Source organism: Ambystoma mexicanum, chromosome 4q, assembly GCF_040938575.1.
Source record: "Ambystoma mexicanum isolate Mex_15411 chromosome 4q, UKY_AmexF1_1, whole genome shotgun sequence".
Taxonomy (NCBI): Eukaryota; Metazoa; Chordata; class Amphibia; order Caudata; family Ambystomatidae; genus Ambystoma; species Ambystoma mexicanum.
The window spans coordinates 897,081,336-897,106,113 of NC_090928.1; the positions used below are offsets into that span (position 1 = coordinate 897,081,336).

The 24,778-nt window shown below is 46.2% G+C and overlaps 1 protein-coding gene across 1 annotated transcript in view; it reads right to left on the minus strand.

Moving 5' to 3' along the window:
* Positions 1 to 24,778, minus strand: part of PLEKHH2 (pleckstrin homology, MyTH4 and FERM domain containing H2) — a 1,974,292-nt gene that overhangs the window by 18,307 nt on the left and 1,931,207 nt on the right. The window lies entirely within an intron of this gene.

Below are 24,778 nucleotides of genomic sequence, written 5' to 3' on the forward strand. Positions count from 1 at the left end.
AGAGGGAAACATGCAAATATTATAAGTACAAAGATACATTATAAAAGTATACTGGGGTAAAAAATACTGACATATGCCACTATCAAAATATTTAAACCTTGAGCCAAGAAGTAGAATAACAGATTTCAGACTGAAGAACTTTATTTCCCAACAAGATGTCTGATATTACCACATTTGAAGAGTTTTAAAATAAAATTCCCATTCATGCCAACATACAACTTCTATAAAAGCATATATGCGGGCTAAACAAAGACATCCATATGTCGTAAGGGTGTAGGTTATATCCACTTTTCTTAAAATTAATTTTGTAATTGTATTGACAATATATACATACTAGCACATTTGTATTACATTGTTAATATAATGTTTGATAATAGGAGTATTTTCTCAATATTGCAGGCGTATATCTATGGGGTGGAAGAGAGATATTTTGTATGAATGTTATAGACTCTGGGAGGTTAGTGGCTTGTGATATATATTTCATCCATTCCAGCATTACATTCTCAAAGTTTGCATGTAAGGATGATTCATATTGTCAGCTACCTTAAAATGTGTTTCTTGTTACGTGAATGGCATTAACAGTTCAACAAATAGATGGATGATCTTATCTTTTGTCACCAGTGGTGACAAATGTCAGAAATGAGATCAAGACAGAGATAATAAATGAGAAGGAATCAAAATCAAACTTTACAATCCAGTTCACTGACAGAGGCTTTGCCATGGACTTAAAGGGATTCCTAAACCCTTTTCCGGAAGGTCTCTTTGAGTCTTTTGTCACAGGCTTAAAAAGGGCACCAGAACCCTGCTTCTCTGGTGTCTCAGGCCCTCGGTGTTTCCTGCTCCCCAAGGCTCTTGTTTATGGAAAACTATATCCTCTTCTCAGCTGAGAAAGTCTTAGAATGAGAGACGAGCAGACGCAAGGAGCTTGAACTACTTTCTGTTCTAGAGAGGTTCGCCATAGTTCACTGTCACCTCCCTTTCCTAGAGTCTTGACATGCTCCCTGATGACCAACTCTGTACTTCTATTCTAGCCCTGTCCCATTTTGATGCCAAGCCACATGCTCACTCCTCCTCCCACCGTGATCGGGTCATCCACCAACTTCCTGCCTTGGGCTCAGGGTGCCTGGCCATTTGTTGTTCCTGTACCTTTTCTGCCACCTCTACAGGATTTGCTACCAGCTCGTCTTGATGCTCACCAATCTCCACTTTATATCTCAGGGTGGTCTGCCCCTTCCTCTTTAACTTTCCTACTACCTCATTTGGATGTTCTGCTACCTCCTCCTCCTGATGTTTCTAGATCTTCTCCTTCCACTCATACCACTTCATTAATATTTTTATTTTTATCTTCCACCTCCTCCACAAGATGTTTCATTCCACACTCCTCAACCATCCTCTTTAAAATACCTCTCTCCATCCACCTCCTCAAAATAGGTCTCCTCCTCACAACTTCTTTTTCCCCATCTACTCTCAAACCTTTTCTCCTATGGTCTCCTTTCCTCCTCCCTCTGCTCAAGCTACTACTCATCTCCAGAAACCTCAATCTCCCCTAGCACCTTCCTACTTTCAATCATCTCCAAACTCTCACCAGCAATACCTTCTCCAAAATCCCACACTGTCCTTAGGTGATTACACAGCTGTGAGCTAGTGGGAGCTCAGGCTCTCTAATATGTGAAGGGGCTCTGTTTAGATTCCTAGTAAACAAATGGATGATTATAAAATGGGTTGTGGGGGACCCTAAATCAAAAGCGGCCATTAAAGGGCCAGCATCAGATGATGTGTGGCTGTCATTGTGACTGTCCCCTGCATTATAGCAGGGATTAAGTGAGGGTGCCATGGGATTTCCTCATATACCTCCTCTGGTCCACCATCACCTAGCTTGGGTGGTAGCACCGCACCAATCTCCTGTTAGTTAGGCAGGAAACTTAGTCACACAATTTTAACAAAAACAAACAAAAGTGGAATTCCACTAGAAATAGCCAAATATTTCAGTTTTTATGTATTGTCACAGCATAGGCCAAGTACAGATACAATTGAAGACATGGTGGATTGTAGGACCCAGTGGATTATTGTTTTAACAGAGAAGGTGGATGTGATATTGGGAAGGGAGAAACTAACGTAAACTAACAAGGGTGGGAAAGGGTAACTAAAAAGAGGTTTAGCTTTACCAGGGTCAGTGCTCTCCCATGTGGTCCACTCTCCACACTCAGGTAGCGGGGGAATAAACCAATCATGCGATGGGCAGGTCAAAAAGGTGACAAGTCTCTCAAAAACAATTCAGATAAAAGAAACAAATGGACTCTCTTGGCCGCAGAAAGTAAGTTGGGCACAACAATCCAAAAGGTGTAGCAATTACTCAAAAAAGAACAAATCAAAGGATTTTGAGCAAAAAAAAGGTCTCGTACAAAATCCTTGGTTTGGGCTAGTCCAAGCCCCATTCCAATGTCCAATGGATTATCCAGTTGTTTGTGGTTGGGTTGGTGGTTTTCAGAGTTCCCAAACCCTCTTCCACTGAGTCTATATTAGGGGTCCAGTGAGGCCAACAGGCCACCAGCCTGGCACAATATTTGTTTTTTCTTGAGAAGTTGCAGGCAGAGGGGAACCTTCCCCAACTAAGGACTGCTCTCACAGAGTCTTAGATACGTGCGCCTGGAACTGGTGTTCCATCGGCTGACGACCTCCCTGTTTTGGAGTTGTTGTCCAGGGTGTGCCCCTCCTAGCTGCAGCAAAACAAAAGAGGTGAAGGCTGGTCGGTGAAGAACGATGGTCTGGAGGGTTGTCCAGAGCAAAGCCAGAGGTTAAGATTAATTCTAAACCTTCCAGTCATCACCTTTTTTTTTTATTTTGCTGTAGTCACTCCAAGCGGGACAGGTATGGCCAGACGTGGGTCCCGTACCTGCTGGGCCTAGGGACCCAAGCCTGCTGAGGTCCAATAAGGCTGAAACATGTTCAGGGATCCTTGTGGTCTTGTACAGAAGGGATGTGACCAAGCAGTTTGGGCTGGACTGCCCATTTTGGGGTGGGTCCAAGCCTGGTTTGCATTTGGTCTTTCCCCTTTTGTAATGGCTTGGCAGGTGAAGAACGATGGTCTGGAGGGTTGCCCCCCGTAATGCCAGAGGTTAAGATTAATTCTAAACCTTCAAGCCATCACCTCTTTTGTTTTACACCCCTCCTGGCTTCACCTGATGTAGTCTCCCTTGGCCTAGGTGAGGTGGCATTAACCTGTTCCTCCTCTTGCCTCCAAAGTCTGACCTTGTCTGCCAGAACCACCCTGGTCTTGTTGGCTAATAGGGTTGTCTGTTCGCCTCCCTCTTCTTCAGATCTGTCAACTCTATCTCCACCTCAAGCTTCTTTGTGTCCTCCTGCTGAGATGGTAATGGTTATATTCCACTGCTACCAACCATCTCCCAACCTCCTCAATATAATTCTATCCAGATGTTATAACTCTCTACTCCCATCTTTTCTATATCATTTTCTCCAAGTGGTATAACTCTAACCTCCAGCCTCCTCTCAATATGGTATCACTCTCACAACCTCTTATGTGACTTCTTCACTCCAACAATCTCCTCCTTTGGGTGTTGCTCAGGTATATAGCATGCCCCTGTGTAGTGTAGGTTGATCTTTTCTGTGATTGGACTGTGTGTATCTGCTTATGTGGGTTAGAAGGGGGCTGGCTTGACATTGGTTAAATACTTGCCACCATCTTGGATTCTACAATAGCCTTGAACCTTAAACATGTGTGAGTTCTGCTTTCCCCTTTGGAGCACTGCTGACCTGACTTAAGTGGATCTGTCTCCCTCTGGTTATCATGTGTGTAAAGCAAAAGTATGGAAAACGTTTGATAAGCAAGAGAAGCTGTTTTACATGAGAGGGAAAGTGCAGCTTCATAATCCATGGAATGCTAGTAGGAAAGGGAGAGCTGTGTTTGTTTTGTCCCTCGTACCAATATCGCACATACATCACCCTTAACCAGCATGCCTTTGTATCGCCGGGAATCTCACGGTCTATCTCATTAGCTGTGAAGTTTCCCCCAGCTGTAGTGCCGAAAGGGGGAATGTATTTCTACACTTGCTGTGAACTCAAAAACTGTAACTTTGTTTCTTTCAGAAGAAAATAATAAATTCCTAGAATGGATGGGTCTGTGTCGTGGAATAGCTCTCTAGAAAACCCAACAATCTGAGGGGGAATCTTCTCAAGGGACTGGTGAGTAATCCCCATACCATTGGTGAGGCTGTGTGTAAGTGAATCTGTGTCGGTCCTTGCCTTAATTTGGGGACACAGGGTGGGTGGTATGGGGATCTCCTGTATACCTTCTCTGTCCAGTATCCACTAGCTCTGTCGGTTCGCAGCCCCTTTAACTGTCCCACTGTCGGTCCACAAGGTTAGGCAGCTGACTTCATCAGGGTATGTATAGCTGAAAATTGCTATAAATTTACAGGATGCCTAAAGGACCATTTCTGGTTAGCACATCATTTCCAATTTGTATTTTGCCCAATAATCAAATAATCTCATGCCCACTTATCAGGTAATAACCAGTTCCTATTAAGCCAAGTTGGCACATCATTGCAGACTTTTAGTTTACTCAGTAACAAATTGTCAAAAGAACACAGAGCCAAATGTCAGTTTCAACACCTTTATTACAGTAAGAAAGGTAGGCGTGGATATGTCTATAAAGACTAGAAGAAGTAAACTACAGATAAAACATATCACTATGCAAGTAACAAAATGGGAGAACTCGAGTTGTCCCTGGGTACTGTGAAGGCATCATGAAGTTAACACAGACAACTGAGTAGAGTTTTGGGATATACACTTGTATTATTTAAAAAGTGGGTTTGGAAAAAGACCTTACTTGCCCTATGCTAAGGTCGGATTTCCCTACCTAAATGAACCTAAGCATATTCTGTGTCAGGAAGTCCAAAGCAAATGTATGTCTGTGTCCAAAACCTATACTTGCCCTCACATCTAAATGTATACAATTTGTAGGAATGTCAGCATCAAATCAGAAGTGGTCAAATACGAGTTGAGAGCTTCTTCTAGCTCTTGGATGGAAAAGGGGTTTCCCTTGCCAAAGGTTCAAATAGTTCACGTTATCAAATAGGGGTTCCCTTCCCCAAGCTTCCAAGTCTCTTAATATTCTCAAATAACACAATCTTCCAAATTTCCCAACGTTCCAAAATAACATAATTCCCTGGGATACTCCCCAGCTCTTCTAGTTTAGTCACCTTTCACCAATTTATAGAGCTCACTTCCTCAATTTTAGTTCACATACGTTTTCCTTGGTTCAATCACAAAGTGGCTTTTCACTAGGTGAGTGTACCCGGTCTAGGCACAGTTGTCGGACCACACAGTCCACCCATTACAGGTCCGCAACCAACACACCTTACTTGTATTTGTTTTATATGAATCATGCCACAGTTTAAGCTTTTCAGTGAGGCTTGACTTAGCCTTATTTCACATATCCTTGATACTTTATTATAGCTTGCTTTATCACCATTCACTTGTGGCTCTGGCTTGCAAAGACCAGCATAAGCTTCCCAGTACACTCTCCTTCTAGGAAACTCAGCGTCTCTTATAGTTCTTTCACACAAGCCACCATAAGCGTCCCAGTACTCTCTCCTGCTAGGAAAGGTATCCACTGTTTCACCTCTTTTGTTCAATACCTCTGGCACCCATTGCCAGGTTTATATCTGACTGACTCTTGGCAATGCATGTTTGCCTCTTGACAAAGTTCATTATAATCATTCTTTACTTTAAAAAATAACTTGCATCTTTGATAATGCTCACTTGACTCTTGGCAATGCCTCTTTGCCTCTTTAACAGTTCTTGGTCCACTGTTCTCGGACCTTTACTTATTACACATTTTCTTAGTTTCTGCTATGTATTTGACATGACCCGGGGTCCCCCTGCCTTCTGAGCAGACTCGCAGGTGTCCAGTCGCATGTCTGTTGGCTTCTGTATGGTACTGGAAAACCTCCTTCGGTTCTCGCTGCATCGTGCCACCTTTCCACGGCCTCGGATTCCTCTTTAAAGGACTTGCTTCACCGCGCTGTCTTCACTGGAGCGCCGGTAAGCACTGTCCTCACGGTCCTGAAGCTGCGAATGACCAGGAAGCTTCTCTCTGCTCCCAGCGTCTCTGCAGCATTCCACAATGCCGGTTCCACTCCTTTCAGCTTGCTCACAAGTCTCGGCCTGACTTCTCTCCGGTTTCCGCTCCTCCGCTGCTGCAGCCTCTCTGCTTCTCGTCCTGTGTCCTGCCGTGTTGCACAGGGAAACAAGTCTCTCTCTTGCCATCGCATTATCGATTTAAAGTTCCCGGCATCAACTAAGATGTCAAAAAGACTAGACCGTTCAGTGTCAAACCAACAGTCTTTTTTCAGTGTTTGATACCTCTTCCTCGTCTCAGTACCAAAGTGATGTTCGTGTAAGAGCCATTAAAGAGAGGATGTATGGCTCTGTGTGTATCTTCCTTGTCCGAGTACCTGACTGATGTCTACTGGGAAATGATGTATGGGAAAGATAGGGAAGGGACTGATAGTAACCCACAATGACCTGGGGCATATGGTTCCATGTAATAATGTCCCTGCAAAAATGTTGCCTGGCAAAAAAGATGCCAAAAAAGGCAGTTTTTTGCAGGGGCATTATTACATTGAACATGCATGGTATCCCCCCTTTTTCAAGGGGAGCGGGGGACACCCCCACAACCCCTGCTCCCCTTGACCCCATATTTAATGCCGACACAACCTTTTCCCGGTTACATTATGTATGGTGACCATAAATATGGGAAACATATTACTGGATACCAGAGATATTAGGCTCATTGGAAAAGAGAAATGGGGGATACCATGTCTCACCCAAGAGTGCCTCATCCCCACTCCCCAAATCTCCTCCACCCAGGTAATCCTCCCTCACATATCCACCCCCAAGGATAGGATCCGATAGCATCTGCCTTTCCCTGGCCAACTGGGAGGAGGATATATTGGGGAAAGAAGTGAGGACACCCTCAGAATCCTCACAGTATTAACTATGTGAATATTGGTTTCCCACAGTGGAGTTGCTAGGTCTGGAAAAGACCCGGGGCTATGCTGATGTTGGAACTGTTGGGACTGGGGGCTAGCTAGTCTTTTGGCTGTACCTCCTGAGATTCTATCCGGGGCTACAACCAAAAGATTGGGGGCTATAGCCCCCTTAGCCCCCCCTTAGCAACGCCCCTGGTTTCCCAACAGGCTTACTTATCTAAAAATCCCAACAGTTCATCCCTTCCAGGTATAGTGCCTGTTTTGCTTCTTGAACTCAAAGTCTCAGGGTTACAGCGCCCAGCTGGCTTCTTGACTTCATGTCACTTCCTTTAAAGCACATATCAGGCCCAGATATCTTCACCTTCCAGTTGCTGGTTGCCCTTCTGTGGAGGTGCAAGTGGAAATTAATTTATGCGTATTCTTACAAGCATATTTTTCTTCCCCCTTGCTTAGGGTTTTTTGCAGGCTTTGATATGGACCCACCAGCTATGGGTTGACTTTCCCTCATCTCTCTACTTCAAGGTCTGTTGCCTTGTCTGTAACACTGTCTGCTGGGTTTTTGTATAGGCTCCTGATTTATTTGATTGTCTAATCCCATTACATATCTGCGGTCTATGGAATCAGTGGTTGCACTGCTAAAATGCACCTAACTTTTTGATGGACAAGCACAGGGAAATTCTACTCATGTTTATTCTTGGGGCCAAGTCAGTATAGGATCTGGGAGGTGGGTGGAATGAGTGGTGCCCTGACAAGGGGTACACCAGTGCAGTAGATAGAGGGACAGACCTACTACTCTTTTTCAATGATGTGTCCTGAAAATTACTACATTACAATAAATAAATATGTTCTGATTGTAGCGGTTGTGCAGAAACTACACCTGATGACAAGACATATGATGACCCGGGATACATTGAGGGGCTCTGTGGAGTCCCCTGTATTCTGCTTCCTGGAAGCTAATCACACTGGTAGCATGCAATCCCGGTACCCAGCTCTCTACCCCCGTGAGGAGAATTTTTCAATATGTCACAACCCACTTTATCGCTTGGTAACCTTATGCCCACTTTGCCAATCATTTCCAGTTTCCATTAGGCCCCACATCATGGTTGGTTTCCATCATGCTCAATTAACCCATAATTGCCCAGCATTAACTGCACTCTCGAAGCAGGTTTTGCCTTCTGTTCTTGGTGCTGCAAAGAAGGGAGGTCAATGCTCCCCATGGTAGTCTGGGGTCTTGACGGAAACCAAACCTACAACCAGAAATGGACGTGGCATTAAGACTCTGCCTTCCCTAGGCATTGTCTGCTATTGGATTGTGAGCTGGTTTTTTGGGGGAGCCTGCTGCAGTCAGCCTGCAGACAGCCAGGTGTGGGTGGGGCTTCAGAAAGATCTTCCTTTGTGAATTTCTTTATGGCCCTCATACATTGTCGTATCACTGACTGCAGTACTAGCGAACTACGGCTTAGTTCGCATTGGCACAATATAAAGATCTGCACTATTAGAAGCACCTGCAAATTTGTTGTGTTAGTGCCAGTTCTAACACAGAAAATATTGTGTCATTGAACATGCACTACAGATTGTGGTCCAGCACAATGGCCAACTATGGCAAGTTTTAGCCCAGGTGCAATAACAATATTTGCACCAGTGTTAGCACAGGAAACAACACAAGCGCAAATGTGACCATTGCGCCAGCCCTTACTCTACTGCCACTCATTTCATGGTGCCAGTGTAAAGACAATCGTAAATCTGGTTGTTGCGCTGGCTCTAGAACCAGCTATTCAGGCCTACCCGAAAAGCAGTCACAGGCCCTAAGTACAACCAAATAAATGATGGGTGGAAGGTTTTCAATAAATCGGAACCACTGGCACTGCTCTGGGCAACCTTCCGTGCCACGGTTTTTTAGCCCGTCTGCGCCATTGCAAAAAAGGTCCAGCCATGGGGGCAGGGCTAGGCAGCACGCCATGTGGACCTGTCTGCTGTAGGCTCCATGGAAGGGCGCCTGGTCAGGCTACTTTAAATGCCCTAAAAACTACGACTTGTGAAGGAAATGTTGGCAGAAAGTCCCCCAGGCTTGAGGAGCTGATTTCGCCATAATTCTGCGAGTTGCTGGTGGAGCCTGACACCCGAAGGTCCGAGAAGTGTCAGCGCGGGCTCACAAGATGGCGGGTGGACCGTTAATTTCTTGGCGCCTCGGTGCCCGGGTCCAGCAAACTGAGTAACTGGACCGGCACCGAGGCTTGGGAGAGACTGGTGTGGTTCGGCCACGAGAGGGTACCTGAAGCAGGAGTTTGTCGGCACGGGGGAGCGGAGAGATCAGAGGCATCCCGGTGGACCGCTGGTGGTGATGGAGTCCCCTCTGACGCTGGGTATACCTGCTGTGTGGGAGACGTCGCGGCTGGAACCTGGAAGTGGCAGAGAGAGCAGTGATCGGCGTAGGTAGGGGATGGAAGGGGGTGGGCTCCCTGATCTGAACTGATTGGGAGCATTAGCAGTCGCTGGAAAACCCCCCCACCCCCTCCGGAGCATCCTTACCAGCGGTGAGAGGCCGCGCGTGAGGAGCGCGGCCTCTCTAGAACGGAACACATCGCCTCACTCAGCCTGGGTGCGAGTGAGACTTGCGGCGCAGGTGGAGCACCTGCAGAGGAGAAACGTCTGGTCCTGCAAAGGATGGGGCCCCTGTGAACGGCTCCATTACGAAGGACAATTGGAGGCAGTAAGGGGATGGAGGGGGGGTTCCCTGGTTGGGAGCTATTAGGAATATTTGTAAATACCGGACCCTCCCCCCTGGTGTGTGCTTACACCTGTGATCCGGCGCTTGAGGTGGCAGCAGTGAGAGGCCGTGCGGGATGAGCACGGCCTCAGTGGAATGGAGCACGTGGCCTCGCTCTGCCTGGGAGAGACTCGCAGCGCAAGTGGAGCGTCTGCAAGGACGATTCGACTGGTCTTGTGGAGGAGATAAGGGGGGCCCTATGGCAAGCATGGAGGGGCAGTTTTGGAAGCAGACGAAGCAGACCCTTTGAGGTGCACATTAAGTTGGCTGGGTGAAGAGCTGGCGGGCCATGTGAATGGGGATGATATCTTGCGGGCTGTGTTCCTTGCTCCACTGAATCACTCACCTGCATGAACTGGAGGTTGGTGTAGCAGATCCTTTCGGGTGCGCACTAAGGCTGGCTGTGTGAAGAATTTAGCAGGGACAAGGCGACAGGTGCCCCTGGTCACTCCTGTGAGCTGTCCCAATCTTGGAGATCGCCATTCCTGGTCTTGCGCTTGTTGCTGGCTACAGAAGGACATTCTGCTTCTGTATTTAGTTGGGCATTATTGATATGATATGATAGTTTATTTATATAGCCCCTATACACAATGTGTTTCAAAGCGCTTCAAGGCAAGGAAGGGAACAAGGGAAAATAAAACAACATTGTTACAGGCCATGAACAGTAAGGATGTGAAATTAACTATCGTACTCGGCCTGACGACATTTCAGATAGTGCAGGTGCTAAGACATCGATAAGGAAGGGAGGGGGAGAGTGGGAAGGAAATGGAAACAGACAGGTGACTACCATACTAGGCCTGACAAAATTTCTGGTAGAGCCGGAGGAAAACAAAAGGTGAGGGAGAGGGGTGCAGAAAGGGAGGGGAAGAACAAAACAAGTGACTATCGTACTAGGCCTGACAAGGTTTCACATAGTGCTGGAGGGTGGGGGGGGGCAACAGTTAGGGGATAGGGGAGCGACAGACGAGGTTGCTATCATAGTAGGTCCATGAACGCTCCGCTGGGGGACTACGCTCCGCCGGCTTCTGAAGGCCGGAGTGAGATCATTTCCCATTTGTCATCCCTGATAATGCCCAGATCTGGTCATAAACACAAGGGGAGCGAAATCACAGCATATTTGGCCCCTTCTGCTGCACAAAAGATGCAGCCTACCAAAGCAGATGTCCATGCCTCGCAGGGGGCCGACTCCTCCCCGGAGTCCTCTTTATCCATGCTGCTCTTTGAGGAAATGTTGAAAACTCTTAAACAATATATCACCCAGGAGATAAAGCTGGAAATAAAATCCCCTAAAGACTCTCTAGCCCGCTCCATTGCTGACTTGGACTCTCACATATCGGGGCTGGAGGCCAGAGTCAATGATCTAGAGAATTTGGCATGTGAACAAACACATGGGAACGAGGAGCTTGCAGGGAGAGTCAGGATCATTGAGGAGCGGCTGAAGGAATTGGGAGTCAAACAAGCTGACTTAGAAAACCGCTCAAGAAGGAACAACATTCGACTACGTGGCATCCCAAGACAAATTCCTGATCAAGACCTCCCCGACCACGTAAAGGCTCTTTTCAAATCCTTGTTGTCTCTTGGATATTTGGAGGACTTGATACTGGACAGGACCCACCGGGTCTACTCTTCACTCTAACAAAGACTGAATCTCCTCCCTGATGTTCTCTCTAGGGTTCATTTCTTCAATCAAAAAGAGGCAATAATGGAGCAGCTAGAAAGGCAGTCACTGAATTTCCGGGGTTCTACAATTACTTTCTTCTAAGACCTGTCACCATACACGCTAGTGAATCGCAAACGCCTCCAGAGAGTCACAGTCTGGCTACAGGCGAAAAAGGTCCATTACCTTTGGTGGTTGCCTTGCAAGATTCATTTCGAACTGCACAACCGATCCTATGCTATAGGCTCGGAAGACGAAGCAAGGGAACTGATGGCAGACCCTCATGCTGACGGCGCTGATGGGGGTCACAGGGCTTCAAGGGAACGGTTGGTTAGCTCCACGTCAAAAGACATGAAGAGAAAACCCAAGGGATGGGCGGGGCTGGGAAGCTCTCAGGGTAGGTAGACCGAGAATGTGGACCCCTCCTGATATGGTGAAATGTCTCTAATACAAGGTTTTTGAGGTCTATAGAATCTTGGTCCTAATTGCTAGATAGATGCAACTTTCTTATAAAACATGCATAGCTAAATTGGGTGTTCAAGATGCCCGAGATTCTCTGCCTCCTATGGAGCTGTGGCCAGAGAGTCAAGTTGTAGATTAAATGGTTAAATGTTGAGCGTTGGGTGTTGAGTTGTACTCAAGATGAGACGGAGTGTGTTTGACCGGGTGCCCAGATATGGATTGCGTCCACTTTATCGCCTGAGTGAAATGTTACAGTATTCTGTGAAGGCCGATGTGGCCTCTTGTTCTGTGTTTATAGTTTTTATTCTTTTTGATATATCTACTTATTTTGCTTATTCTCTGTTAAGATTGTTTTATTTCTTATTTTGGTCATGTTATTTTGGTTGCTGCTATCATAATGTCAGTGCGGGTGCTCTTTTGATAAGAGAGGGGGGGCTCACTTATGTCTTTAGGGTCGCTCTATTGTCAAGAGATTGTTCTCTATTTGAATGGTCTGCTTTGCAGGGAAGCATGAGGGGAGATAATCGAGGGGGGTGGCTCCTCTCTGGGTGCGACTTCGTTTTTAGGTATAAGCAGAGGATTGTATGTGAACGGAGAGATGGGACAGAACTTTAGCTGCCTCACCTTGAATGTGCAAGGTTTTAATTCCCCCCTAAAGCGGAAAGCTCTATTCCACAGATTAACTATTCTTAATCCTGACCTCTTGTTTCTTCAGGAGACTCACCTCCTGCAGTCGGATGCGTTTCGGCTTAATGATAAGTCTTATCCCACTAGATATTGCGGTTCTGCTGGCTCAAAGTAACGAGAAGTGGCTATCCTGTTGCGTAGAGATGTCCCCCTGAAGGTGCAGAAGGTGTTGTGGGACGGGGACGGGAGATATATTATGCTGGTGGCTGAGGTACGGGGGCGGAAAGTAACTTTGGTCTTGCTATATGCGCGTAACTCCCACCAGGAGGTGTGTTTTGCCTCTTTGTCGAAACTGTTGTATGAACATGCTGAGGGTGATCTCATGATAGCAGGATTGTTTAACACTGTGGTTAACCCTTTAGTTGATAAGACCCTGCCCCCCTCTGCTGCAGATAAAAATAACTTTTTCACTCTCACTTCTCTGTTCCGCGAACACTCACTCATTGAGGCGTGGCGATTTTCTCATCAGGAGGAGCGGGATTATACCTTTTGTTCTGCGGCACATGGGGGCTTCTCCAGACTGGATATGTTCCTCATTTCAGACAAATTGGTCCCCCAGTTAATAGATGTAGAAATCCTCCCGCAGGCTCTGTCCGATCATTCCCCGGTTTCTTTAACAATGGCCCCTTTCCATGCGACCCCACCTCCTACGAGACCATGGCGTATGAATGAACTTCTGTTAAGTGACCCTCAGTTCCGAGATAGTGGGCCTCATTATGAATGTGGCGGAAAGCCAACAACGGCGCCGGTAGTGCTACCGGCGCCGTTGTTACCTCTCCGCCAAATTACGAGTTCTGCTTGCCGGTGCCGAACTGCACGCCTGGTCTGACCAGGCGTGCAGACCGGCACCCGCAAGCAGAACTCATGATTGCACCAGCACCGTTAACGGTGCCGGTGCAACCATGCTCCCGACCCCCATTCTGCCCTATCGGGCAGAATGGGGTTCGGGAGGCCGGCCATACCGATTACTGGCCCATTCATCTCGTAATGGGCCGGTAATGGCCCATTCGCGGGTGCCGGGGCCGGTAGCAAGTTTGGCGGTAGCCGTGTCCGCCAAACCCGTAATGAGTCCCAGTGTCTCTGAAGCTATAGTTCGCTACTTTTCTGAAAATGACACAGGGGAGGTGGATTATCTCACGGTTTGGGATGCTGGGAAGGTGGTAATTAGGGGGCATATTACAGCACAAACAGTGGTTAGGCGGGAAGTGAGGAGACAGGTGCAGGTTCAGTTGGAAGAGGTACTGCGAGAGAGGGAGGAGCTGTACAAAAGAAGATGCTCCCGGCGTCTACTTAGGGATGTGCGAGTGGCTCGCAAAGCCTTAGAAGCCCATCACATGAGTCAGGCGGCATATGGTATTATGAGAACCAAGCAATATTATTATTCAAAAGGGAATAAGGCTATCAACTCAGAGGGTAGGAAACTTCAAATTATAGAACATTTCTTTAGAGAGCACTCCGCTCCGTTCCAGAAGGACCAGAAATTAGCCCAGGAATTCATACAGGAAGCACAGCTGCCCCAGGTGACTAAGGAGGCCTTGGATCGCTTAGAGGAACCTATCACACTTAAGGAAACGGAGCTCACGATTCGTTCCCTTCTGTCTGGGAAGGCCCAAGGCCCAGACGGTCTCACGAACAGGTTCTATAAAACCTTTGCCATTTTATTGGCCCCTTACTTGACTAAATTATTTAATAATAAATTTGGGGTGCGGGCTCGGTGTCTAAATCCATGGCAGAATTTGCAACCACCTTGATTTTGAAGCCAGGGAAAGACCAGACAGAATGTATATCCTATGGTCCGATTGCATTATTAAATACAGAAGCAAAGATACTAAGGAGGATTATAGCAGGAAGGTTGGGTGAGATACTTCCGACCCTGATTGAGAGAGACCAAACAGGATTTATTCGTAATCGCTCAGCGCAAGATAATATCCGACGGGCGATAAATGAGATTACCCTGGCCCTGAAGATCCGGGGAGACTAGCCATTCTGTCCTTAGATGCCCATAGGGCTTTTGACAGCATGTCCTGGGAGTATTTGAGGCTGGTTTTAGATAGATATGGGTTTGGTCCTAATTTTTCTAAATTAATATCAAATTTTCAATTCCCTTCAAAAAGAGTTCAGGTGAATACACAATGGACCTAGTTGATTACCTTGGGCAAGGGGATGAGGCAAGGGTGCCCCCTGTCCCCGTTAGTATTTGCTTTAGCTTTAGAACCTTTGGCCCAGCAAATTAGACTCCACCCCGAGATATTAGGATTCGAATATGCGGGACAATGTCATAAACTAGCTTTATATGCAGATGATTTGCTCTGCTTCCTAAGGGATATTAATAAGTCTATACCACCGCTGATGAACCTTTTGTCCCGTTTTGCTGACCTCTCAGGATTCCAGGTGAATCCTCCAAATCTATTGGATTGGCTTTGGCGGAGTTCTCCAGCGAGATGGCAACTATTCAAGCACGGTTTTCCATTCCATGGTCAACGACTGAGATCCCTTACCTGGGTATAAAATTAACTCTGTCTTACTCAGGACTCTTCAAGGCCAATATTTCTGCCTTACTGAGGGAAGCGAAGGATTGGCTCTCACAGAATGAATCTCAAGAAATATCCTGGTTGGGCCGGATTACCGCGCTCAAGATGACCTTGCTCCTGAAACTTTTATATGGTCTTTCAAGCTTTTCCAGTTTGGATTCCTGAGGTGGACCTTATCGAGATGCAGAAAGCATAAAGTCGCTTTGTCTGGAAAGCGAGAAAGCCTAGAATACCTCTTAAACTCCTTACCAGGGGAAAACCATTGGGGGGCCTGGGATTGCCCTCGATTCAGAGATACTATAGGGCAGCACAGGCTGCTGCCATGCTGACCTGGGCGAACCCTTTGGAGGCCCCCCAATGGCAAGATATCAAACAGGCAGTGTCCCCATTTCCGTTGGCGCAGCTTCCGTTTCTCCCTAAAGAGGCCCGGACCTGTGAGCATGTGCTCTTGGCCACCACGAATTCCACGCTACAGTGTTAGAATAAGGCATGTGCTCAAAGTGGGATCAAATCGGGCCTGGGGCCCCTCTCCCCTGTCTCCCAGAACCCGGCCTTTGCACCGTGCCTGGTGAGTGGCACGTTCCGCAACTGGGAACCCGTTGAACCAGTTTGCCTGAGGGACTTGTATAAAGATCGGGAACCTCTGACGTTTGCTGAATGTAAGGAGCTGAACGCTTTTGATTCATTCAGCTGCGTCACTGGATAACTAATAGGGTCACTCGCCAAGCTGCGGACAGAGATCCGGCTGGGTTAGAACTAAAAATACTAGAAGGCCAGCGGGCTCATACAGTTTCAGCCTGTTATAAACTTTTAGAGAGGGTTCCTCCTGGGGAGAATCTCCCCTATATGCAGTCTTGGGAAGAAGAATTGGGAATGGAGATCCCAGAGGAATCCTGGCAAAGGATATGGCTTAGAGCCCAAACGAGCTCCCAATGTATGATTGTGAAAGAGAATGCCATTAAACTATGTTATCGATGGTATCTGCCCCCAAGTAGGTTGCATGCAATGAACCCGGACTATCCGGACACATGTTGGCATGGCTGTGGTGAGAAAGGTGATCTGGCGCATATGTGGTGGCAATGTTCTGTTAAACAATCCTTTTGGCTAGAGGTACGTTCTAGAATTAAAGAGATTACTGGTGTTTTGCTACCTATGGACCTGTTAGTATTGGTGCTAGGGGACTTCCCAGACGATGGCTTTTTTCTGATGTCCGGTAATAGAGCAGCTTTGCTTTCTACCCTTCTTATAGCGGCCTGGATCAAAAGAGCCCGATTCTGGAAGTCCATAAATTGGCCCCATATTGCCTATTGGTGGGTGAAAGTGTGGGAATTATTAGGCTTGGAAAAGCTCTCAGCTATGCTGGATGGGAAAATGTTAAGATTCACGCGTACCTGGCGACCATTTCTGGACCTTATGCGGGACAAAGAACAAATGTTTTTTCAGCCAAGGTTACTGAGGCACTTTCTGAAGCCTTGAGGAGCATACTGAATCACTCATAGGTTCCTGTCACTGACCATGTGTAATTTGGTTGTTTTTTTGTTCATTCTTTTTTCTCTTCTTCTCTTTCTCTCTTCTTCTCTCCTTCTCCTTCCTTTTGGTCTTCCTTTTCTATATGCGCTGCTCCGGGTTCAATGACCTCTTAAGGTGATTGCTGTAGAATTGGGGAAAGCAATGAATTCTAAATATCTATTTTGTGGGAAATGTTGAGGGGAGTCATGGTCTGTTACTGGCAAAGTATTTCCTGATTGTATCCTTATATGAGACTTGCTTGATTTTAAGTTGGATTATGAACTGGACCTTCCTAGAGGATGAAGGGGGGGAGGTTGATTACCTTACTCAACGGTTTATTACTGTTTAATGAATTTATGATGTGCCTTATTGGAGTGTTTATTACTGCTGGTATTTCTGTCTTTGTACACTGAAAATGTAATAAAAATATTTGTACCCAAAAAAAAAAAAGCTCCAGCCATATGCAAATCAGTTAGGTACTACCATCAATGGTAGCAGCCCAGCTCGAACTGCTAGGCCAGATCCCCTCTGCACAGAAACACAAGCAATCCCAGATATGTTTCAGCCTTATTGGGCCTCCTATGTGAGGTGCCACTTGGTTCCCTATGGCGCAGCGAGCAAGGGACACACGTTTAGGCATATCCTCTCTCACATAGGGAGATAAACTACAACCAAAAAAGTGATGAAGGTTGAAAAATGTAATGTAATGGTTTGGCAGACTGAAAAACGATGGTCTGCGGGTTGCCCAGAGCTGTGCCAGTGGTAATGATTGACTCAAAACCTTCCAGCCGTCATCTTTCAGTTTTTGCTAAAGTCACCCTGAGTTGGATAGGTATGCCCAGACATGGGCGCTGAGCCTGCTGGGCCTAGAGACACATGCTACTCCTCACTGATGATGCCCAATGAGGCTGAAACATGTCTGGGGATGCTTGTGGTCTCGTGCAGAAGGGGTGTGACCTAGCATTTTGGGCTGGACTGCCTCTTTTGGGGTGGGACCAAGCCTGATTTGCAAATGGTTTTTCCTCTTCTGTAATGGCTTGGCAGGCTGAAAAACAATGGTTTGGAGGGTTGCCCAGAGCTGTGCCAGTGGTTATGATGGATTCAAAACCTTCCAGCCATCACCTTTTGTCTTTACTAATGTCACAGACACAAAACCCTGGCAAACCAGTATACTCTCAGTTTGCAAATTGTATACATTGACATGACAAATCATGACATCTAGCGATCTGTTACATGTCATGGGGTGAATGATCATATTTCATAGAGTGGCATGTCATGGCATGTCATGTCATACCCTGCCCTGTCGTGTTAACTCATATAACCCGGCCACCTGGTGCCTTCCTGGTTGCCGCTCTTTTTCCATACTTAAGCAGCCCTCAAGCCTCTTTTCCTTTGCAGATGGGGAGCAGGTGCAAGTGGATCTAGGTCACCTGGCCTAAGCCCTGCCCACCTGGTCCCTTCCTGGTTGCTGCTCTTTTTCCTTACTTAAGGAGCCCCCCAGCCTCACCTGGCCTAAGCCCTGACCACCTGGTGCCATCGTGGTTGCCGCTCTTTTTCCCTACTTAAGGAGCCCTCCAGCCTCTTTTCCTTTGCAGATGGGGAGCAGGTGCAACATGGATCTAGCTCACCTGGCCTAAGTCCTGCCCTCCTGGTGCCTTCCTGGTTGCTGCTCTTTTTCCCTACTTAAGGAGCCTCCCAGCCTCACATGGCCTAAGCCCTGCCCACCGGATGCCTTACTGGTTTCTGCTCTTTTTCCCTACTTAAGGAGCCCTCTACCCTCTTTTCCTTTGCAGATGGGGAGCAGGTGCAAGTGGATCCAGGTCACCTGGCCGAATCCCCGCCGACCTGGTGCCTTCTTGGTTGCCAGTATTTTTCCCTACTTAAGGAGCCTCCAGCCTCACTTAGCCTAAGCCCCGCCCACCTGGTGCCTTGCTGGTTGCCGCTCTTTTTCCCTACTTAAGGAGCCCTCCAGCCACTTTTCATTTGCAGATAGGGAGCAGGTACACGTGGATCTAGGTTACCTGGCCTAAGCCCCGCCCACCCGATGCCTTCCTGCTTGCTGCTCTTTTTCCCTACTTAAGGAGCCCTCCAGCCTCACCTGGCCTAAGCCCCGGCCCACCTGGTGCCTTTATGGTTGCCGCTCTTTTTCCCTACTTAAGGAGCCCTCCAGCCTCTTTTCTTTTGCAGATGGGGAGCAGGTGCAAGTGGATCTAGGTCACCTGGCCTACCCCCGGCCCACCTGGTGCCTTCCTATTGCCGCTCTTTTTCCCTACTTAAGAAGACCTCCAGCCTCACCTGGTGCCTTCCTGGTTGAAGCTCTTTTTGCCTACTTTAGGAGCCCTCCAGACTCTTTTCCTTTGCAGATGGGGAGCAAGTGCAAGTGGATCTAGGTCACATGGCCCAAGCCAAGCCCACCTGGTGCCTTACTGGTTGCCACTCTTTTTCCCTACTTAAGGAGCCCTCCAGCCTCACCTGGCCTAAGCCCCACCCACCTTCTTAGCCCTACCTCTTCCTTTCTGCTCTTAACTCTTAGATCAAGATTGTCTCTCGCCCGGGTGTCCAATGCAAAGGGCAGATGAAGAAAAGGGCAATTCCTGTTTGGGCCTGTATGACCCAGGGCCCAAACCCCTGCTCAGACAGCAGGTAAGCATGCACCAACATGTGTTTTCTCCCCGTAGGCCATCCCCACCATCATCAGGAAACACCAAAATCAACTTCTCTGGTGCTGGGGTGAGGACAGGTGCTCCGTGGCACAGTAAATTGTGCATTTGTTAAAGTTTTATTCTCATGCTGCAGCGTGTGTGTGGTTCACTCGCATTGCGCGTACCTGACCATTTGGTCCCTCGCTACTCTCTATGGTGTGTGCCTCGTGCCCCCCTTCTCCAACCTCCTGCACCCACGCGCCCCCTTTGCTCTTCCTCATTGACTGCCCTATTTTGCATTGTATTGCTTTGTGTTCTGCTACATTCTTCATTCTTCTAGGTTTACATTTGTCGACTGCTTTGTTCTTTTGTATATTGTTCTGTGTTCTACTGTGCTCCAGCCTCCTCTAGGTTCTCTTTTTAATGACTGCTCTGTTCCTGATGCCCTGGTAACCTGATTTGCTTACCGGACTGCCTTGTTCTTCCATCTGAGCTCTTGTCTACTTTGTCAATCGTCCACTATTGTCTTGTCCCTTTCTGTCTCGTCTGCTTGTACCCCTCCTTGTATCCTCCACTAGTGTCTTCTCCTCACCTTTCCCCTCCACCCCTTTTCCTCTCTTCTCTTCCCCCATCTACTCTATGGTGCTCTCGGTTTCTCCTATCTTTTCAAACTGCTTCTCCATCGACTATCCTGCTCTCCTCACTAAGTCTGGTAGGAAGAAGTTCAAAGAGGATATCCTGGTCTCCAACCCAGGTCTCCCTTACACTGACACCTATACCAGTGTTTCCTCCAGACAAACCTTCACTGTCATCCCCTTTGTCGTTCCCTCGCCAGACCTATGGACAATTCATATGTATCTGCTCTCTCCTTTCTCTTCTTCTCCCATTAATGGTGGCCCTCCTGGCCCCCTTCCACTCCTCTAAGGTCATCATTCATGTTTACCTGAATGGCACCATCTTGGTCCAAGGCCCTCAGGCCAACATTCTCCTCTTTGATAGACGCTTCCCGTGCCTTATCAATTTCCTTTCTTCTCCTGCTGTCCCTTCTCTCCCTTCTTCGGCTTCCTTGCCTCCCCCCTTTGCCTCCTCCTTAGCTATCTTGCCCTCTCTTCCTTCCTCTTCTGCCCTCCCTCGGGCTCCTTCTACACCTCCGCAGGGCGGACCTCTGATTTGTACTCCTCCCCAGAAGTCTTTCAAGGTTGGCAACCTTCTCCATATTACAAACACGCAGAGACGTAGAGCTATTTTACCGACGTGCTAACAAGGGTCCTAAGAACAAATTCTGGACAATCCTACGACAAAAGATCAAACCACGTCCGCCTGTTACCCCTTCATGTATTCCCCAGGTCAACACGACCTAGTATTTTTAGCAAATAGGTACTAAGTCACCACACAATAATTCTATTTCACAATTTTATTTCATATAAATCACAATTCATAGTATAACCTTCTACAAACTTTTTTTTTTTAATTTGCAAAAATTTCTAAAAACCTTTTACAAAATGTATCATACAAAACAATTACCATACATAAAACAAGCTGTGTTGTGCTCAACCCTGTGACATCCTGCCTATACAAAGCTAAATCATGTACAGAAAGAGATCACTCTGCCTCAAGAGACAAAATGGCTGGTAGCTCACTGGTTCCCTTTTACTAAAGGATACCATATGTAAAGTATAACATCTACTCAATACATTTCTACCCCATTCAGTGCTACCCCGGGGTGAGTTCCAACTCAATTTTCCATGTTATTAGTGTATTGTCACTGAATCACAATACCTTGAATTACCCAACATGTTTCGTTCACCACAATTAAGTTTCACAAAATACTTAAGAACTTCATCAGGGGGACCATCTGTACCCTTATACCATCTCTCGTCCTTTATGGTAGGTTCAACACTATTCAACACCTCACTCTAAGTGATGTTTGAATACTACAATTAACACTACGCCACGCAATTCTTGACCTGGGGAAACAAAATAATGGAAAAATAACAGGAAACAACAGTCAGTAATAAACACTTTGCTGTTGTCCTACCTAGTCAGCACCTAAGTTTACTGAACTAAGGCTTACCGTGTCACTCTTCCACAAAGTCACTTGACAACAGTTAGTTTAGGGGAGAGTTTCAACCACTGTGACAGACTACTCAATTCCTGAAAAACACAAAACAGACAGACAACTAAAACGGTGTACAATCTAAAAATGGACCTCATCTTTATACCATAACAGTCATCATGTACTAGTTGTCCTGCCTACACCGAGTTCCTAATCTGTTAGCTGAAACAATCCTATTCAGTCTCTAACCGAATATGTGAAAAACAGCTGATTACACTGTGTGTGTTGGCATATTGACTTCTGTCACTTATTGTTATTCTCCATTGATATACTCCAATGTGTATCGATGTATCGCCTCCACCCCTCCAAACCGGGCACCCTGTATTGTATTTAGTTATTTAACTAGCATACTGACAATGGACACAACCATTACCTCCTGTCCATGGGGATCTCATTCTCTTGGATTCTCACTCATGTGTCTCTGAAACCGACTTTCTTGCAATCCTTGTTCAGGTGATATAGCTTCCCATTACTGAAATGGCGCTTCCACTACACCGTATCTCGCTCGTGACAACGGGGATTTCTGCTGCTAAAAAGTAAACAAGCAGACCCACCGTTATTCACACGCAGGCTTATCAATTCTCATACTCAGTCACCTCATGACCATCTTGTCAAACACTGGACTACGATTGACTTACCAACTCAGCAGTCCGACTCAATCCTATCCGTCTCCTGTTGGACTGTGGCTCACACTGCCAGTGTACACGGAGTGTCATATACATCCGTATAGCCACATCACGTGAACGCTATTTGTATTACGTGTGCCACATCACGTACCGTGAGTACTTCTAGTAACACGTGTAAAATGTCACATGTTCATCGCATTTCACAGAGCATTAACTCCTTCGTACCTTGTGATCGAGTGATTCTAACCAGTCCTCTGAGGCGCAACGTTGGTTCTAAAACACACTGTGTGGCGCTAAGCATCTGGCATTCACTATGATGCAAATTACTACCTCATGTGGTTACTCATTTAATGGCTAGCTGTCTCCCCATACTAATTTGTCAGCTCCTTATGCAACTCGCTACTCGAGCTAACAATAAACTGGCATGTGGGTTATAATTACAACCCTCAATTACTCGGGATCCCCCAGCAAGGAATAGTAACAGTGGTCAGCTTATATGTACGCCACTGCTAACTAAAAACCAGTGTCTCGTGAAGCTTGCAGCAATCTACCTGCCTGTGCATGTGAATAGAAATGACCAACTCGGACCAACCTGTTTCTTTTAGTATCTTTATCGGCATGAGTTGTTAATAGTAACACATGTCTCAGTGTCATGGGAAAGGTGGACAGTCAGTGTTTCCAAAGGTCCAATTCGTTAAGTCCTTTGGCTGCTGAATCAGTTAAGAAAATTAGCCATTGTTCCTTATACTGCAATTTCCTAACGTCAGCATCATTGTTACTTGTTCTTTCTAACTGCCAAAGGACCGTCAATTTCAATTCTTCTACATCATGACCCATCATCGAAAAATGACTTACCATCGGTGCAAGTATATTCTGGTTGCGGATGCAACTCCTGGTTTCTCCTAACCTTGTGGTCACTTTCCGTTCAGTCATGCCAATGTAAATTTTCTGGCATGGACACCATACTGCATATATTACATGTGTTGAGTTACAATTCGTAAACCTGGTTTGTTGCCACAACTTAGGAAGTCCCAAATCAACCTCTCTTGTTCTGCAGGTATATTTACAGTTCACACATTTGCCACACGGGGCATGTCCTATTAATGAGGGTAAACCCCACGATTGTGTGATGCTGATTTGTTTGTTCAATTTCTGGGCAATATCATTTTTAGTTAACAGTTCTTTCAGATTGGGCGTTCTCTTGTAAGCACATAATAGGCTTTCCAATGGGCTCTCGCCCCCTGTCAGTATGTGCCAGTTCTTTTTGATGATTTTGATAACTTCATTAGTTCTTTCATTATAAGTGCTCACAAACACAATGTTGTTCTTGTCTTGATTTTTAGGATGGTATTCCAGTAATGCCTCACGGTGATTATTAATTGATCTTTTGTATGCTCTTTTAACAATTTTCTTGGGGTAGTCTCTTCTTATCAATTTCATTTTCAGTTGTTCAGCTTCCTCATGAAAGGTGGAATTCAAAGTACTATTCCTTTTTAACCGATTAAACTGCCCGAATGGTAAATTTTCTCGTGTATGCCTAGGGTGAAAGCTATTGAAACTCAACAAGGCATTCTTGTCTGTCGTCTTGTGAAATGGTTTCACTTGCAGTGTTTTCTGTGCTTTGTCGACCCAGATAGTTATGTCCAAAAAATCAATTTTCTCTGAACTATGGGTGCAGGTAAACTTTAAATGCCGGTTCAATTGGTTGATCCATTCAAAAAACTCTAAAAAAGAACCCACCGTACCTTCCCATATTATCAAGATATCGTCGATAAATCTCCGCCATAAGGCGATTGTCGAGAAATATGGGTTAGTGGTTTGATACATGTGTTGTATTTCACAATTTTCAACATAGAGGTTTGCTGCCGTTGGTGCCACTGGAGACCCCATGGCTGTACCATGAATCTGATGGTATAACTCATTGTTGAACATGAAATAATTTTCCGTAAGAGCCATTTCGGCACACCACAGAATGAAACTATTGGGTGTCGCACCTGAATTTCTCTTGGAAAGTAATACATTCTCAAGCACCTCAAGTGTGTCTTGTTGAGGTATAGAAGTATATAATGCAACTACATCTAAGCTGACTAACAAATGGATTTCAGGATCAAAAGTCATTTGCTCAATGTAATTTATTACCTCTGTGGTGTCTTTTAAGTATGAAAACATTTTTAAGACAAACGGTTTAAGGAATTTATCTGCAAATTTTGCAAGTGGTTCTAACAGTGACCCTGTCCCGGAATCTATCGGGCGACCCGGAGGTTTGTGCAATGATTTATGAATTTTAGGCAAAGTGTAGAACTTCGGAACCGACGGTCTGGGCACAATGAGATATTCATATTCTTGTTTGCAGATCCATTCTCTCCCGAATGCCTTCTCAACTTTATCTCTGATAAGAAGGGATAGTCTTTCAGTTGGGTCATCCATTAGCCTGGGGTAATAAGAACTGTCACCAAGCTGTCGTTTGCATTCAGCAATATAGGTTTCTCTATCTTGGATGACCACTGCCCCTCCTTTATCTGCCTTGTGTATAATAATGCTCTGATTTTTGGCCAACGACGTAATTGCTTTCTTTTCAAAATTACTTACATTTTGAAATTTGCAAGCAATATCCTCTTTCTCCAAGTTGTGGAGGTCGTGCCATACTCTCTTAGCAAATACTATGGCCTCAGGGGTATAACTCGCTACAGGGGGGTCAAAATTGGATTTTTTCTTTAGCCCACTTTCATTCACAATTTTCTCAAACTCTTTATCCATAAAGAACTGTT